The sequence below is a fragment of the Lucilia sericata genome, unplaced genomic scaffold (assembly GCF_015586225.1).
Source record: "Lucilia sericata isolate MDLA Ls3-8-SP2 unplaced genomic scaffold, ASM1558622v1 Contig000846F_arrow, whole genome shotgun sequence".
In the NCBI taxonomy this organism is placed as follows: Eukaryota; Metazoa; Arthropoda; class Insecta; order Diptera; family Calliphoridae; genus Lucilia; species Lucilia sericata.
This window is the reverse complement of record NW_023994838.1, coordinates 145,035-162,463: the sequence shown is the minus strand read 5'-3', so window position 1 is coordinate 162,463 and position 17,429 is coordinate 145,035. Positions and strand designations below refer to the sequence as shown.

The window sequence follows — 17,429 nt, the reverse complement described above, 5'->3', positions numbered from 1 at the left end:
CCCTCATTGATTGCCAGTGCAAACTATCCTCTATCTGGTTATGCGATCGGGCAAGTCAGATGTTTGTACATAACCTTACAATGTATCCAATACACGTCATATCCTGTTCCTGTTTAGATCGATGAAATGACCAGTAGTATTTCTGAAGCTTTGGATGACCCCACCTACATCTAGGCAAAATTGTACTAATGGCGCAGCTTTCCTTAAAGCTTGTTTTGACACAAAAGCTTCATGACATGAAGATATGACATGTTTGCATAAAATCGGTTACAAAGAACTAGATCACAGACTAATATCCAATTAGAACTTAAAGCACAGAGGATATCGTTTCCTTTGATGCCCATACAAATCCCATTGGTCACATTAATCTCCAACACAAAACCAACAATCAATGATAACTAGCACATAAACATGTGTTTTTTACTTTATCTCAGCAACATTTGTATCGCAACAAATGTTGCTTATGCACTTGTTATGAATGTTTACTTCATACATGTGCTCTTTTGTTATTGTTTTCCTTTTGGCTTTTCATGATACTCCAAAACAGAAGGGGGTCAACATGTTGCCACAGCGTAAATGACATGCTCCATAACATCCTGACGTTACAACTGCATTCAAAATTGACAGACAAGACTAAACGACGAATTATTTTGCACAACAAAATTTAGTTCAAACGAGTCTTTAGCACGCGTTGGTTCATTTGAATCCTTAAAGGAAAAATAAAGTCTAAAAAAAGATAAAGAAAAAAACGAATACGATTCATTACGTTACAAATTTAACACGTTAAATTTACGAAAATATATTTTTGAATAAAAAAAAATAAAAATAAAGAATATAATAAGTAAAGTGTATGTGAAAATAAAGAAATTATAAAATAATAAAAGTGTATGGGAGTAGAAAGTTTAAACGAGCAACAAAAGTGTGTTCTGCTGTGTGATTGAGATAATGAAGTTCATTCAAGTTTTCCTCTTTTTTTTTGCTTTTTTGAGTGATTGAAGAATATTGACGTTTATTTGCAATATTGTCTGTGTGTGTGGGTTGGTTTATTTCCTCTATCAGTCTCATCAGCATCTGTATCAATATTAACATCATCAACATCATTATCTACGAATGCGTCAACAGTGTAATTGTTTGCTGTAACGCTGTAACGTTCATATACACGCACTAAGTAAAGTGCTTTAATTTTAACTGCAAACATCAGCAAAAAATTTGTTCAGACTTTTTTTTTCTTGGTTCGAAATCATATTGAACTTGCATGCAAGTGTGTAATTGTAAGTTTATGCTTTGGGGGATTTGTTAATAAAAGCGTTTTACAGCTTTATTTAATAGGGAGTGACATTTTAATGCAGATATGTACATATTTAAAGTTATTGAATATTTTATTTGGTATGAATCTGTTATAATGCTAAACATATGGATTGATTGTGGACAAAGTCCATAATTTTGTTAAATTTGTAAACCTTTGAATCTCAAAAATAAACGTTTAAAAAGTTAAATTGGTCGAGAAAAAAAACGAAAAAAGGAAATCGAACATTCTATATAAATAGAGAACTTATCGAAAATTTTCCAATAATAGAGCAATTATCGCAAACTTTATAATAAATTTTTATTAAAATATAACATTTATCTTATTTGTTTAAACGCTATAAATAGCAAATTTATTGAAAATTTTCTATAAATAGCTTGAATTGAAAATTTTCTATAAATAGATGATTAATCGAAAATTGTGTATAAATAGAAGATTTATCGAAAACTTTCTATAAATAGAAAATTTATCGAAAATTTTGTATAAATAGAAGATATATCGAAAATTGTTATAATTTTTCTATAAATAGAAGATTTATCGAAAATTATGTATAAATAGATGATTTATCGAAAATTTTGTATAAATAGAAGAATTATCGAAAATTTTCTATAAATAGCTAATATATTGAAAATTTTCTATAAATAGCTAATTTATCGAAAATTTTCAATAAATAGAAGATTTATCGAAAATTGTCTATAAATAGAAGATTGATCGAAAATTGTCTATATATAGAAGATTTATCGAAAACTTTCTATAACTAGAAGATTTATCAAAAATTTTGTATAAATAGAAGATATATCGAAAATTGTCTATAAAGAGGAGATTCATCGAAATTTTTCTATAAATAGAAGACTTATCGAAAATTTTGTATAAATAGAAAATTTATCAAAAATTTTGTATAAATAGAAGAATTATCGAAAATTTTCTATAAATAGCTAATATATTGAAAATTTTCTATAAATAGCTAATTTATCGAAAATTTTCAATAAATAGAAGATTTATCGAAAATTGTCTATAAATAGAAGATTTATCGAAAATTGTCTATATAAAGAAGATTTATCGAAAACTTTCTATAACTAGAAGATTTATCAAAAATTTTTTATAAATAGAAGATTTATCGAAAATTGTCTATAAATAGAAGATTCATCGAAATTTTTCTATAAATAGAAGATTTATCGAAAATTTTGTATAAATAGAAGATTTATCGAAAATTTTGTATAAATAGAAGATTTATCAAAAATTTTGTATGAATAGAAGAATTATCGAAAATTTTCTATAAATAGCAAATTTATCGAAAATTTTCTATAAATAGCAAATTTATCGAAAATTTTCTATAAATAGCAAATTTATCGAAAATTTTCTATAAATAGCAAATTTATCGAAAATTTTCTATAAATAGTAGATTTATCGAAAATTTTCTATAAATAGTAGATTTATCGAAAATTTTCTATAAATAGTAGATTTATCGAAAATTTTCTATAAATAGTAGATTTATCGAAAATTTTCTATAAATAGTCGATTTATCGAAAATTTTCTATAAATAGTCGATTTATCGAAAATTTTCTATAAATAGTCGATTTATCGAAAATTTTCTATAAATAGAAGATTTATCGAAAATTTTCTATAAATAGTAGATTTATCGAAAATTTTCTATAAATAGTAGATTTATCGAAAATTGACTATAAATAGTAGATTTATCGAAAATTGACTATAAATAGTAGATTTATCGAAAATTGACTATAAATAGTAGATTTATCGAAAATTGACTATAAATAGTAGATTTATCGAAAATTGACTATAAATAGTAGATTTATCGAACATTTTCTATAAATAGTAGATTTATCGAAAATTTTCGAGTCCGAGTGTCCTATCAACATTCATCTGATTCCGTTCGTCCAATTTTGTACAGTTATGTCGTAAACCTGTCTATCCCCCAAGAATACTAACTAACTAATCATATTAACTTAGGAATTATTTATTCTGAGTAGACATCTGGTTCTAGTTGAGATGGTCTCACAGCAAAGAATTTTAGTGGTCCCGGTATTCGAACCGTTAACTTCCTGAAGCTTTCTTCCCTTTATAACAAGTAAATTCTATCTTTCATTGTCGATTATTCTGAAGAATAGGGGCACTACACAGGAAGAGTATACATTGCATCATCAGCTGATATCGCCCTAATTGTCTCTTGGATGCCATAAAATGTGTTAATCTCTGTTAGCACTATATTCATTGTATTCCATTGGATGATAGTATTGTGATTAAGAAGACGGATTCTGAGCTTTCATTGAAGACCTCTAAAGCCCCCTTTACCAACAGATTATAGCAGGGATTTACTCTCTTATGTTTCGAAGGACCACAATACCTTATCTGGAACTCTCAAAGTTTCCAATATGTTGAGTATACATACATTGATAACGGGTTCTGTAAGGGGCTTTTGACAATTTTCCTAGTAAGAAGAGCCGCTTGGATGTGAGTACCACCTAGTATTTTATAAAGTTCTAGTATATATTTAAGATGCTATTAAGTTGTCAAATGGAGAGATCTAAATGACCTCAGTCAAATTTATCAAAATAAGTAAAAGTTAAGAAGGTCCAAATCAAATCGTAAATATTAAGTAGTTATCACAGAGTTTAACACCCTATGTTTCAACAAATTTTTAAACCCCCTGTACACCAAGTCGTATACGCAATATTTTAAAAGTTAACCATTACAAACTTTGACATCTTAGTAAGGTTTTTTTTATAAACTATTTAAAATTTATGTATATATTTCTTTTAAACTTTTATATCTAATGAGGTCGTCTATAGATTTATGGCCATATTTCCTTTATTTAAATATTCCAACAGAAATTTATAAAACTTAGTATTCCGAAGACTTCTCTGTAAATACATTTAATGTAAATTATTAAATTCTTTAAAAAAAACAGCAGTTGTTGCTTTAAGGGAATAATGTCAGTTTGCATCTATACATCTGTGTCGTAGGATTCATATCTTTACAACTGTTGTGACTGTAGATTGGTGCCAATGACTATCAAGTGAAAGAACATCCTTAAAGAAGCCACATACATTCATAACATGAAAAATAAAATAAATATGAAAAAAGTATAAATTGAAAAGCATCAAAGCAAACGAATTGAATCAAACTGACAAGCAATGAAAATCAAAGAATCTGCAATTTTTTTCTTTTTTTTTTCACTCAACTGATTTAATAGTGATAGTGATGTGTTGTTAATAAATACAAGATAAAAATTATAAATAAATATCTAATGTAATGATAGTGATGGCGATGGTGATTGTGATTGCGATTGTGTTGCTGACAACGTTTTAAATGTTATAATAATATTTTATTATTTATTTTTTCTATATTTTTTCCTATTGTTGTTTAAAAAAACAAAGTGATTTTTTAGTAGAAATTTCCTACAACAAATGAAGGCCTCTAGTTATGTATGTATGTGTGGGTGGTTGGTCTTTTGCACATCCTTATCATCATTTATATGATTATGTGTGCGTAAAACAGTGAGTGAGTTAGGCTGTGTTATCTGTTATGGCTACAGATGTGATGTGAAAAGTAATGATTAGATTTAATGTATTGTTGTTGTTGCTGCTGCTTTCCTTTACTCCAACACACTTTGTCCGATTCCTGCTCTTGCTACAACTTCTTTTAACAGATTACTAGACTCAAACTAAGTATGTAGTAGAGTAGTTACGAGTTAAGTATGGAAAGAGAAATATCGGAATAACGCTGTTTAAATATTTTCATTCTAAACTTGATAATGGCTCCTTAGCAAAAAAAAAAAAACGAAGTACTTCAATAGTAGCACTAAGTGAATTTTTTCTAACTTCTGTGGAAGTAATGTTGAATGGTATGAAAATGTCTATTTCCCTTTAATATTAATATTATTTAAGTCAAAATACTCCCAAATTATTTCCCGAAAAAGAACACCAAAATTACTTCTTGAGAATGACTTCAGAAATAGTTAGTTTGGAATCGAATTAAGAGAACATCCATCCTATGACAAGTCTGTGTTAAAATCATCACTTCTGCAGGTCTTTTTCAGTATTTCCATAGTGTAAATTCCACATATTTTTGGCTTCTTCGGAAGTTTTTTGCTGGGTCATCATTCGTAGTCAATTGATTAGTCAAAAGACTAGTCCATAGACTAATTAATAGACTTGTCTGAGACTAGTCAAAAGACTAGTTAGATAGTCAGTTAGTTAGTTAGTTAGGTAGTTAGTTAGTTAGTTAGTTAGTTAGTTAGTTAGTTAGTTAGTTAGTAGTTAGTAGTTAGTTAGTTAGTTAGTTAGTTAGTTAGTTAGTTAGTTAGTTAGTTAGTTAGTTAGTTAGTAGTTAGTTAGTTAGTTAGTTAGTTAGTTAGTTAGTAGTTAGTGTAGTTAGTTAGTTACGTTAGTTAGTTAGTTCGTTAGTTAGTTAGTTAGTTAGTTAGTTAGTTAGTTAGTTAGTAGTTAGTTAGTTAGTTAGTTAGTTAGTTAGTAGTTAGTTAGTTAGTTGTAGTTAGTTAGTTAGTTAGTAGTTAGTAGTTGTAGTAGTAGTTAGTTAGTAGTTAGTTAGTTAGTTAGTTAGTTCGTAGTAGTTAGTTAGTTAGTTAGTTGTTAGTTGTAGTTAGTTAGTTAGTTAGTTTAGTTAGTTAGTTAGTTAGTTATTAGTTAGTTAGTTAGTTAGTAGTTAGTTAGTAGTTAGTTAGTTAGTTTAGTGTAGTTAGTTAGTTAGTTAGTTAGTTAGTTAGTTTAGTTCGTTAGTTAGTTCGTTCGTTCGTTCGTTCGTTTTTTCGTTCGTTCGTTCGTTCGTTCGTTTCGTTCGTTTCGTTCGTTCGTTCGTTCGTTCGTTCGTTCGTTCGTTCGTTTCGTTCGTTCGTTCGTTCGTTCGTTCGTTCGTTCGTTTTCGTTCGTTCGTTCGTTCGTTCGTTCGTTCGTTCGTTCGTTCGTTTTTTCGTTCGTTCGTTCGTTCGTTCTTCGTTCTTTCGTTCGTTTCGTTCGTTCGTTCGTTCGTTCGTTCTTCGTTCGTTCGTTCGTTCGTTCGTTCGTTCGTTCGTTCGTTGTTTCGTTCGTTCGTTCTTCGTTCGTTTCGTTCGTTCGTTCGTTCGTTCGTTTCGTTCTTCGTTCGTTCGTTCGTTCGTTCGTTCGTTCGTTCGTTCGTTTTTCGTTCGTTCGTTCGTTCGTTCTTGTTCGTTCGTCGTCGTTCGTTCGTTCGTTCGTTCGTTCGTTCGTTCGTTCGTTCGTTCGTTCGTTCGTTCGTTCGTTCGTTCGTTCGTTCGTTTCGTTCGTTCGTTCGTTCGTTCGTTCGTTCTTTCGTTCGTTCGTTCGTTCGTTCGTTCGTTCGTTCGTTTCGTTCGTTCGTTCGTTTTCGTTCGTTCGTTCGTTCGTTCGTTCGTTCGTTCGTTCGTTCGTTCGTTCGTTTCGTTCGTTCGTTCGTTCGTTCGTTCGTTCGTTCGTTCGTTCGTTGTTGTTCGTTCGTTCGTTCGTTCTTCGTTCGTTCGTTCGTTCGTTTCGTTCGTTCGTTCGTTCGTTTCGTTCGTTCGTTCGTTCGTTCGTTCGTTCGTTCGTTTCGTTTCGTTCGTTCGTTCGTTCGTTCGTTCGTTCGTTTCGTTCGTTCGTTCGTTCGTTCGTTCGTTCGTTCGTTCGTTCGTTCGTTCGTTCGTTTCGTTCGTTCGTTCGTTTTCGTTGTTCGTTTCGTTCGTTTGTTCGTTCGTTCGTTCGTTCGTTCGTTTCGTTCGTTAGTTCCTCCCGCCCCCCTTTCCTGCCGGTTCTCCGACAGGGCTCACAGCATGTTGGTCCTCGCATTATTACAATCTACCAAAAAATTCTTTTCAACTAACTTTTAGCATCATCTTCGTATGTCCGTTAGAATTCGTGCTATTCACACCCACTCTGAATGTCGCATTAGAAAAGCGGATTAGTACAACAACAATAAAATTCACTTAATGCAGTGCAAGAAATACAAAAACAACTTCTATACATTTTACTTTTTTTAAAACAGTCCCATCATCCTTATAGTACAACAACACAACACTTATTAGAACTCCTTCCTTCATACGTATGAATGTGTTTCTAATTTTAACGCTTTAGCAGTTACATATAGTCTCTCTTAAAGGATTCTAAGCACGAATTGGTGAAAAGATAGGCGTACATACAAGCACACATATGTACATACATATATGTATACATCCATATGTTTAAGTAAATTGTATTTACATGATTAATGATTTAAGGAAATATTGTTACGGTTTGGTTAAGATTCTCTAATTAGTGTCAAAGACATTTTAGCAAGATTTAACTTGTTACTTTTTTTCACATTCATTTTCCCCCATTTCTTCATTTTTCATTCATCCTCTTTTGTTTTCTAAAAGCGTTTGTGCTTTTTTTTTAATAAATTGTTATTGTTTTGCGTTGACATATGTTGACATTTTCATTTAAAGAAAAATTTTATGAAAAAACATACATATTTTTCGCAGTTATCTTTATTGTAGTTGTTGTTGTTGATGCTGGAGAAAAACTTTTCTAAGGATGTGTATGAAGCTTAAAAAAGGATTTTAGTGAGGGAAGGATATTTTTATACTGAAGGTAAAAATAAACAATGTTTTCTTAAAAATTTTCTGCAAAGAAGTTGAGGTTTAGGTTAATTTTATAAAAAAATTAAAAGTTTATTTTATTATATAAGAAATTTATCTTGTATATATATACAAATATATTTGTTATTGTATAAAATTATTATTAATATTTTATTTCGATTAATGTGGTTTTAATTATATTTTGGTTTATTGATTTTTGCCATTTAAGTAATAAATTTAATTAATAAGTTTAATTCAATTTACTTTGTGAAACAAATCCCCTTTAATTAATAAGTATAAATTCGCAAGTCCTTTAAAAATATTTTAATTGTTTAATTAATGTTGTATTTGTTATTAGGGTTTCCCTGGTTTTTATATAAATAATTTGTTGTTAAATCTTTAATTTATAGAAAATTTTAGTTTAATTGTCTTGTTATAAAAAATTTCCCTTAAATTTTCTATTTATCTCGAGGGAATATTGACAATCTCCTACTAAACATAATACTTCTGAGCTCCCATTCTTCTACTGGGAAATATCAGTGACGATTAGGGTTAAATTACACATAGAGGAGAGAACCAACAAAGCAATTCGATGTAGGGCGCTATGTAGAAAAACAATGTGGTCGAAATTAGGTCTTAGTCCATAAATTGCCCATTTAAAAATGACAAAAAGTGTAATAGAATACCACAACAGGTAGTTCAGTGTACATATTGTTTGGGTGTAAATAGGGCCATGAGCACTATGTCGAACAAACGTCCGTTCTTCCACCGGACGATCAGTGTTAATGTAGGAAAACAATAAGATCGAAATCAGGTCTTAGTCCACAAATTGTGATAGAATCCCACAACAGGGAGTTCAGCACTATGTCGAACAAAGCTTTAAAAAAGTTTTTATGACATTCGTCCTTTTATAGTACATGTAAGATTTGAGGCGGCACTTACAGCTGTTCTTATATGTAGGCGAAATGATTAGAGCCGATTAATGGACTTGTTATCAATGTATAGTGAATAAATTGGACGTTTATACACAATCACCTGGCAGGCACGATCGATTGAGATCGAAAAGAGAATTTGTCGATAACAATGAGATATTAATCCCAGATAGAGATGAAAGTCATGCGGAATACTATAGCAAACATCTATTGTGCTAACAGAGCAGATAAAACGGGTCTGAATATTTATATTTATATTTATATATCATATGGATACCAGACCACTCAGAGATAATCGACAATGGAAGGGCGAATGTACCTGAATGTAAAACCGTTCGTCACAACGAAGGTGATACGTATGTATTCTTAGCGGACACACTTGTTTACGGGCACAACTCTACAAAATAGAACGAATAGATTCAAACGAGCGTAGTGCAAGCGGAGTATAAAGTTAATCGCTGGAAAACATTATTTGTTATTACCAGATATACGCCCGGATTAGATCGAAATATCTTGGAAGTGAAAGTTTCCCTCAACCACAACATGTTTAACGTACCTTTTGTTTTTAAATTTTAAAAATTAAATTTAACTTTAAACCCATTTTCTCTCCGCATATCCAATTAATAGGTCATTGTTTTAAAGCGTTTATCTCTTTTCCTTATATATTTATTATCATTATCTCACAAAAAAAAGAAAAGTCAAAATAAAACTTTTGTTGTTAAGTTGCCCAAGAAAATTTTAAATTAAATTTAGTTTCAAATGCTGTAAATAAAGTTTCTGTAGCTTGCCACATAAAAGTTTACAATAACTCTACCTTGATGTAAAAAGGAAGTCTATTGATTATGTCTTGCAACTTGTAACTTATAAAAATGTTCGTCGTAAACCCATAAACATTTATATATTGTGGATACTTATTAGCTTTTAAGACGATCTAGCTATGATCTTTCAACATTATCTCCAAAGCACGGTAAGACTCGACAAAGGGTCTACCTAGGAAAATGTCACTAACGTTCTCAACTGGCTTAATAATGATGAAAATCTCAATCTCAATCAAGTTTTACGGATCAATTATTGGACTTACCCCTTATATATCTTATTTTAGCCTTCATCTTCATTCCGTTTGCAATTTCCAGAATATAATTTTCCGATCCTATAAAGTATATACATATATTCTGGATCCTTATAGATAGCGGAGTCGGTCTATCTGTTTGTCTGTTGAAACAAATTTTCTGAAGACCTCAAATATCTTTGGGATCCAAATCTTCATTAATTACGTCGTGAAGACGACATGCATTCGAGAAGTTTCCTATTTAAATTGAGCAATATCCGTCCATAAACAGCGGAGATATGAGCAAAAATCCAAGACAACATCTGAAAACGAGAAGCATCTAAACTTTTTCTCAAATTCTATAGGGTTCAGTCCACAATGTAAAGTTTATGTTCCTCTTATGTTTATGTTAAACTGTAGAGATGAAATCCGAATGAAACGATCTATGTTCGAACATACATATATAGGGACCCCTTCCGCTGATAAGTGTACAAGATTCGTCTATAATACTAAAACTTCTTTTATTCACCATTAATTACTTGCATTTGTATTAGTTTCATGATAGATTTTATAATTTAAAATCTTTATGGAAACCTTGAAAGGGTTAATAGAATTAGGCTTCTTAGGTGTAATTTTTTTATTCGTATTTCACGTTATTGTTACCACTTTATTATTTCAAATACTATATGTATTTCTACTCATAGTAGACTGCCGTGTGCTCGTATTCGTATGCTTAAAAGACAACGCATATGTATATTACTATATCAATTTCACTTCTAATGCCACAGCACGTATCTACACTTGAAGAAAAATTTCAGTAAAGGGACATAACGAGATTTAATTTAAGCATTTATACTGAAAGTCCTTAAACAGTAATATGCAGATTTTTTTACTTAAAAAAGTGGCAACAACCCAAAACTATTGAAAAATGTCCGCTTGCTGTAAATTTCTCTGCGTGTAGTTGTATTCAACTTCTAATTTGATTCGTGTATTATGCCACAAAACAGCACAACGACACTCTGAAACATCTGTTACAAATTACAGTTTGTATGCCTTCATACACGTTCATATTATTTTCGCAACTAATACACAGCTGAGCTTTTCCATATTCTTCTTTTTTTTGCGCTCCCATCTCCACTGTTTCTGTTATAGTTAAGTAAATTCTTTATATAAAGTTTTGTTCATAGTTCGTTTGTAGCTGTTTTTACTTATTTACTGTTAACTGAAAGATATTATTGAATGAAACTAATACTGCTTTATTTTTATTTGCTTTTTTGTTTTGTCTTTCATTGAAAGCACCAAAAGAATTTTTTCTACTTTATGCACCCTACATACAAAGTTTTAAGGAAAAGTTTCAAAATTGCTTTAGCTGCTTCGATACGGAGACTTTCTTTAAGCTGGTTTTGCTATCTATCTCTTGAAAATAGCTTTTTTTGACTAACAACAGTATCGTTTAACAAATTAGTTGAACATCTCAGCAAGTAACCTAACCGTGATACCCTCTCTGGCCATAATCATTGGCACAGTCTAAAAGTCAGCCACTATTAATGCATGGTCATTGTATGTATCCCGGAATACTGTCATATTGTCCAAAGATCAGTTTTGTCTTTGTAGACATCCGAAAAAGACAGTCATTTTCACTACTGTCCCACCAACCGATAAACTCGTTTTTGTACATATTGGAACATTGGCCATTAATGTTCTTTTTGTAATACAGATCGAAATCAATTGTCCCTAAATTGTCTTCAAGTAACGCTAAGAGGTGTCACTTCTTATTCATCATCTGTTGTCCAGTTATTTGACACTCTATAGTTACTGTCCTTTAGAGTAGCTACAAGGTGACAACTAAATTCCCAGGACAGGCACATGATTGACTGATTGATTGAAGGGGTTCACAAATCACTACAAGATCTTCTGTGTCTACCTTCGGTTCACAATTAAGTTCTCGTATGAATCTTAATGTTCTAGAAGGTGACAGATTGAATATTTCCTTAAGTGATAAAAATGTGACTCACAGAATACTCATCCTAAGCAGTGTTGCCAACATTGGTCAAGCAAAACGCGCGCAAAAAAATTAAAAAGGGGTAAAAAAGCGTAATTTTCTAACTGAAAATGGGTAAAAAAGCACTAACGTTTTTTAGTCAAATATTGTTTATATTAATAAAAATTGCACATTATTTCGCTCATTTCCTACAAGACTCCAAAATTCGTTTTTTAGAACATTGACTACAAAACAAAACATGCGTCATACTAAAGTCTTTCATCTGTGTGAGTTAGATTTTTAGTAACGTAAGAACTAAAACTATGTTTGTTAATGTTTGACGAATATTAGATAAATAAGATGAGAAATTTTCAAATTCCTTGATTTGTTTAAAAGTTATTTTAAAAATAGTAAAATGTCATTAAACATTCAAACTGACAGGCACACTACCAACTGGCGAACCGATGTAACCACACCCAAATTGTAAAATTGTGTGAAATATATTTTTTTTGCAAAATCTATATATATTATTTTTAAGTTTATATATCGATACCCATAAAATTTTGTACATAGATTTTGTTTTGTTGGTCAGTTATATCGTCATAAAATTCGGAATAAAGAATTATAATAAAAATCTTTTTATTGCGAGTACAACGGTGAAGTAATCATGGAGGCTTTATATATTAGGGATAGGTTCAATTGTGTAAAAAAATTGTATAAAACTTATTTTTTGTCAATTTTAATCGCTGTACTCATATTTTTAAGGGGACCTTAATAGGGGGTAGGGTAGGTTACCGAAAAATCCGAATTAAATTCGGTAGGAAGATTACGTTTGTATAAAAGTTGTTTATTTCGAATTTCTCCGCTATACTCGTATTTTTAAGTCAGTAAAGAGCGTTAAAATCAATTTTTGAAGGTGACCATATGTGGGGGTAGGGTCAATTATGGACCGATTGCCGTAAAATTTGCTAGAGAGATTTTGGCTTATATAAAACATATTTATGTCGAATATTTTTAAGTCGGTAATGAGTATTAATGTCATTTGGTAGAGAAATTTTGATGCATATAAAAGTTACTTATGTTGAATTTCAACGCTGCACTCATAGGGAGACCTTATTTGGGGGTAAGGTCAGTTATGGACCAATTCCCATAAAATTTGGTAGAGACATTTTGCCTTATATAAAACTTATTTATGCCGAATTTCATCGCTATACTCGTATTTTTAAGTCAGTAATGACCGTTTAAATCATTTTCTGAAGGAGACCTTATATGGGGGTAGGCTCAATTATAGACCTATTTCTATAAAATTTAGTAGAGATTTTGGCTTATATAAAACTTACTTATGTTGAATTTCATCGCTATACTCGTATGGGGGGTAGGGTCAATTTTGGACCGATTCCCATAAAATTTGGTACAGAGATTTTGACGCATATAAAACTTATTTATGCCAAATTTTATCGCTATACTCGTATGTTTAAAACAGTTGTGACTGTTAAAGCTGTTTTTCGGGGGGTCACTTGTATGGGGGATATGCGAAATTGCGGACCCATATTGCCCATTTGCCATACCAAACAAACCTTACCTATAAGAAATATTTGTGGAAAAATTTAACTCGCTTGCTCTTTCCGATCTAACCCTATCGTGCTTTCAACAGACAGACGGACGGACAGATGAACAGACGGATGGACATGGTTAGATCGGCTTAGAATTTAATAAGGACCCAAAATATATATACTTTTGTGGGTCTACGACCAATATTTCGATGTGTTACAAACGGAGTGACAAAATCAATATACCCCACTCATCTTTTTTGATGGTGGGTATAAAAAGCACTAAATGCACTGTCATAAAATTAGAAAGCACCACTGTAGTGCCTTTTTGAAAAAAGGCACCATGAGCAAAATTTTCCGCGTTTGGCACACCAAAAGGCACCGCAAATAGTGCTAAAAGCACTAAGTTGGCAACACTGATCCTAAGAGGCCATAAGTTCGGATGTTTCATTCTGCAGTTCACAGAAACAGCATAGCCTCGTCACATTGTTACCAAGATTGTGCTGGTTGTATTTAAGTCCACAGTTTCCGGAATAAACAAGAGTAACCATAGGTTAGTGACGGAGAAATTCTGATTCAGTGGTATATCAAATAATTGTTCTGGTTCAAAAAGATAATCTATATTTTCATTGTCAGAGTGACCATCATGGCCGGGTACCCAGCATAGTATGAGTTTATTGTATCTACCCAGTTCATTTAGAGATGTCAAGCAGTCAAGTACGACACCCAATCTGATTTCATATGATATCATATGACACCCATTGGCGGAGAAATTCGAATTCAATATAAGGATCCCATTTTTCCCTAATGAATCCTTTGGGCATATCAAATAATGGTTCTGGTGTAAATAATGATCGCCGTGTGCCCCTGTTTGCAGACAATCTATGCTTTTATTGCCACAGTAAACATCATGCTCGGGTACCCAGCATAGTGTGAGCTTATCAAGTACGAGACCCTACCTGTCAAATAAAGCCCGAAGTGATTTCATATGACTCCCTTGGGCAGAGAAATTCAGATTCAACATAAGAATCGCATTTTTCCTAAAGTATTCTTTGGGGATATCAAAGAATGGTTCTGGTATCCAGCATAGTGTGAGTTTATTGTGTCTACCCAGTTCATTTAGAAATGTCAAGCAGTCAAGTACGACACCCGACCTGATTTAATATGGTGGTAAAGTCTTAAGGGCCGTATGACTATCCGACATCACAAATATCTTCAATTATCTCAGCTTTCTTCTCTGACATTCTCTAATGCAAGTGATAAATGCGTAGACTTCCGTCTGGAAGGTTGAGGGGTAAATACCCATAGTGAGGACCTTTTGGAAATTTAGGTTATGGATTCCTTCTCCATTTACCTGTTTGGAATCATTTGTAAACCATACTTGACCAGCATGTTCCAGTTACTAAGTTAGGTTAACTCATTGGTCCCTTGTTGGTATGAGAACCTCAAAGGCTCAGTGTAGTCTCAGAATGAGCCTACTGACTTACCACATGACTTTGGATGTAAGTTTTTGTAGCGTCCAGTTTTTTAATACTCTTATCTTTCTTCTTAGACATTCTCTAATTTAAATGGTAATTGCGTAGACTTCTGTCTGGAAGATTGAGCGTTAAATACCCACAGGGATTTTGGATATTTGGGTCATAGATTCCCGCTCCAGTGTTACCATTTAATCTTTGGAACCATCTGTAAACCATGCTTGATCAGCATACTACACTAGACCCCAAGTTAGTTTAGCCCATTGACAACCTCAAAGGCTCAGTGTAGACTCAGAACGGGCTCAGATGGCTCTCGATATACCACATAAGTCAAGCCCAATGACTGCGGGATTTTTTTCTGTCTAGCGCCTGACGAATGCCATCATAAGACGTATTATTAAAGGCCTCAAAAGATAGCACAGGGCAGTTTGGTTGAAGCCTAGAACCTTCTCAATCATGGTCGTTACCTGATGAATAGCGGTTACCGTTGATTTGCCTGGTTGGTAGGCCAACTGTATATTGTTCTGTAAAGATCTTGATCAGCCTTATGTATCGTCTAAATCATAAACACATATAAAACTCTCGTTGTCTTCCTTAAGATCTTTTGGATATAGCTGATAGTGATTTAGTAATGTTTAGATTCCCTTATAGAAGTGGGTCCTTTAAGATTTTGTTTGATCCCCGCCTATAGGCGTAGTGTAAGGCATTTAGTTAAATGCTTAAGAAAAATTGTTTATATCAGATATCTATATATGTAGAAATCTTCACTGAAATGATTCCAGCTCCAACGATTGTTGTGCAAGTCCCTCATTCCTACAAGAAATTATTTAAGTTCTTTATATAGCTAATTTTATAGTCTCCCTTTACTCTCCCTTTGCGTTTTGTTTACATAATTTCCATTCAGAATGTTGTTTAACTTTGTTAAGCATTCAATGAAAATGATATTCTATATCACAGATTATAGTTGTATTTTAGTAGTAGTAGTAGCAGTAGTTTGTGGCAAGTGTAAAACAAATACTTACGTTGACTGTCAAACAAACAGACATATAGATAAATATTATAAACGAATGTATTGTCCGTCCTAAACACATTCAAAAGACAAACTTACTATAAAACAGAAATAGCAACAGCACGTTCGTGTTGGTTTGTTATTTAATAACTTCTTAACGCCTTAAAAAAGAAACAAGAACAAAATCCTAAATATTAATATGATGATGTATTGTATCTGTATAAACTTTATTTCGCCACTTAATCTTTAAAGTTTAGCAAACAATATTTAAACACCAAGAAAAGGAGAAAATTTCAGGAAAAACTAATAAATTAAATGATAAAAAAATTTTAAAACAGCTAACATATAGTCCCAAGCAAGCAGTTTTACCTGTAGTCACGTGGCCGCAAAATTCGTAAAAGTTTTATAGAGCGCTGCAAAGCTTTATAAATTAAACATATTACACATCATCAGATAACTTTAGGCAATTAATCAAACTCTTGTTAACACTTTTACTTTTTAAACTGTATTAAAAATCCAAACTTTATTTATGAAATCATTAAATATTGTTTTAATTTTCTAGCCAACCCCCATCAAAATAAAATCATTATATTTTTCTCTTTAACAGCTGAGAGCATTGTGTTAAAGAGTTTTTCAAGTGGCCATTAATTTGTGTAATTATCCGTTTAAAGGTTATATTTTTAAATAAGAACGAAAAAAATGCGTCCAAAAAACGAATGTAAAGATTTTATTAATTAACAGCAAGTGTTGTAGAGTGCCCACATCTTTAGCTTTGAGATGGGGTAAAACAATCTATATATAACGTACCATGTCTCATTAAGTATGAGTATTTAACCCTTTTGGGGTGAAAGAGAAAATTTTATAGAACTTCAATATTTCTGAATTGCCTATAGTCTAGAGAATTTGTTAGCACTAGCTAAGAAATGTCTAACTTACACAGCACTGAATCCGAATCACATCAGGTTTTTCAGATATCGTGTCATGAAATTTGAAGGAAACCCGTTATGGGTCATATTTGAGACGCTATTATAGAGCGAACACACATTCATGACACGATATCTGGATAACCTTCTGACTAGTCTGTGGACTAGTCGATTTATTTGCCTATTTAATTGTCTATCGACTTGTCTACTGATTAGTCTATTTACTACTCTACAGAATAGTCTATGGACTTGTCTATGGTCTAGTTTATGGACTAGTCTATGGCCTATTCTATTGAATAATGTATGATCTAGCCTATGGACTTGTCTATGGTCTAGTCTATGGACTAGAATATGGTCTAGTCTATGGACTAGTCTAAAGTCTAGACTATGGACTAGTCTATGGTCTAGTCTATGGACTAGTATATAGTCTAGTCTATGGACTAGTCTATGGTCTAGTCTATGGACTAGTCTATGATTTAGTCAATGGACTAGTCTATGGTCTAGACTATGGACTAGTATATGGTCTAGTCTATGGACTAGTCTATGGTCTAGTCTATTTACTAGTCTATGGACTAGTCTATGGTCTAGTCTATGAACTAGTCTGAGGTCTAGTCTATGTACTAGTCCTTGGTCTAGTCTA

The 17,429-nt window shown here is 32.1% G+C and overlaps 1 protein-coding gene across 2 annotated transcripts in view; it reads left to right on the top strand.

Annotated features, from left to right (window-relative positions):
* LOC119608527 (apoptosis-stimulating of p53 protein 1) overlaps positions 1–17,429 on the top strand; it is a 137,892-nt gene that overhangs the window by 22,279 nt on the left and 98,184 nt on the right. Inside the window, exon 1 of one of the 2 annotated variants that reach the window (XM_037962978.1) lies at positions 598–919. The exons of the other annotated variant lie outside the window; for it this stretch is intronic. The gene's annotated coding sequence lies outside the window, so the exon portion shown is untranslated. Of the gene's footprint in view, positions 1–597; positions 920–17,429 lie in introns of those variants that run through there. 2 annotated transcript variants of the gene reach the window in all.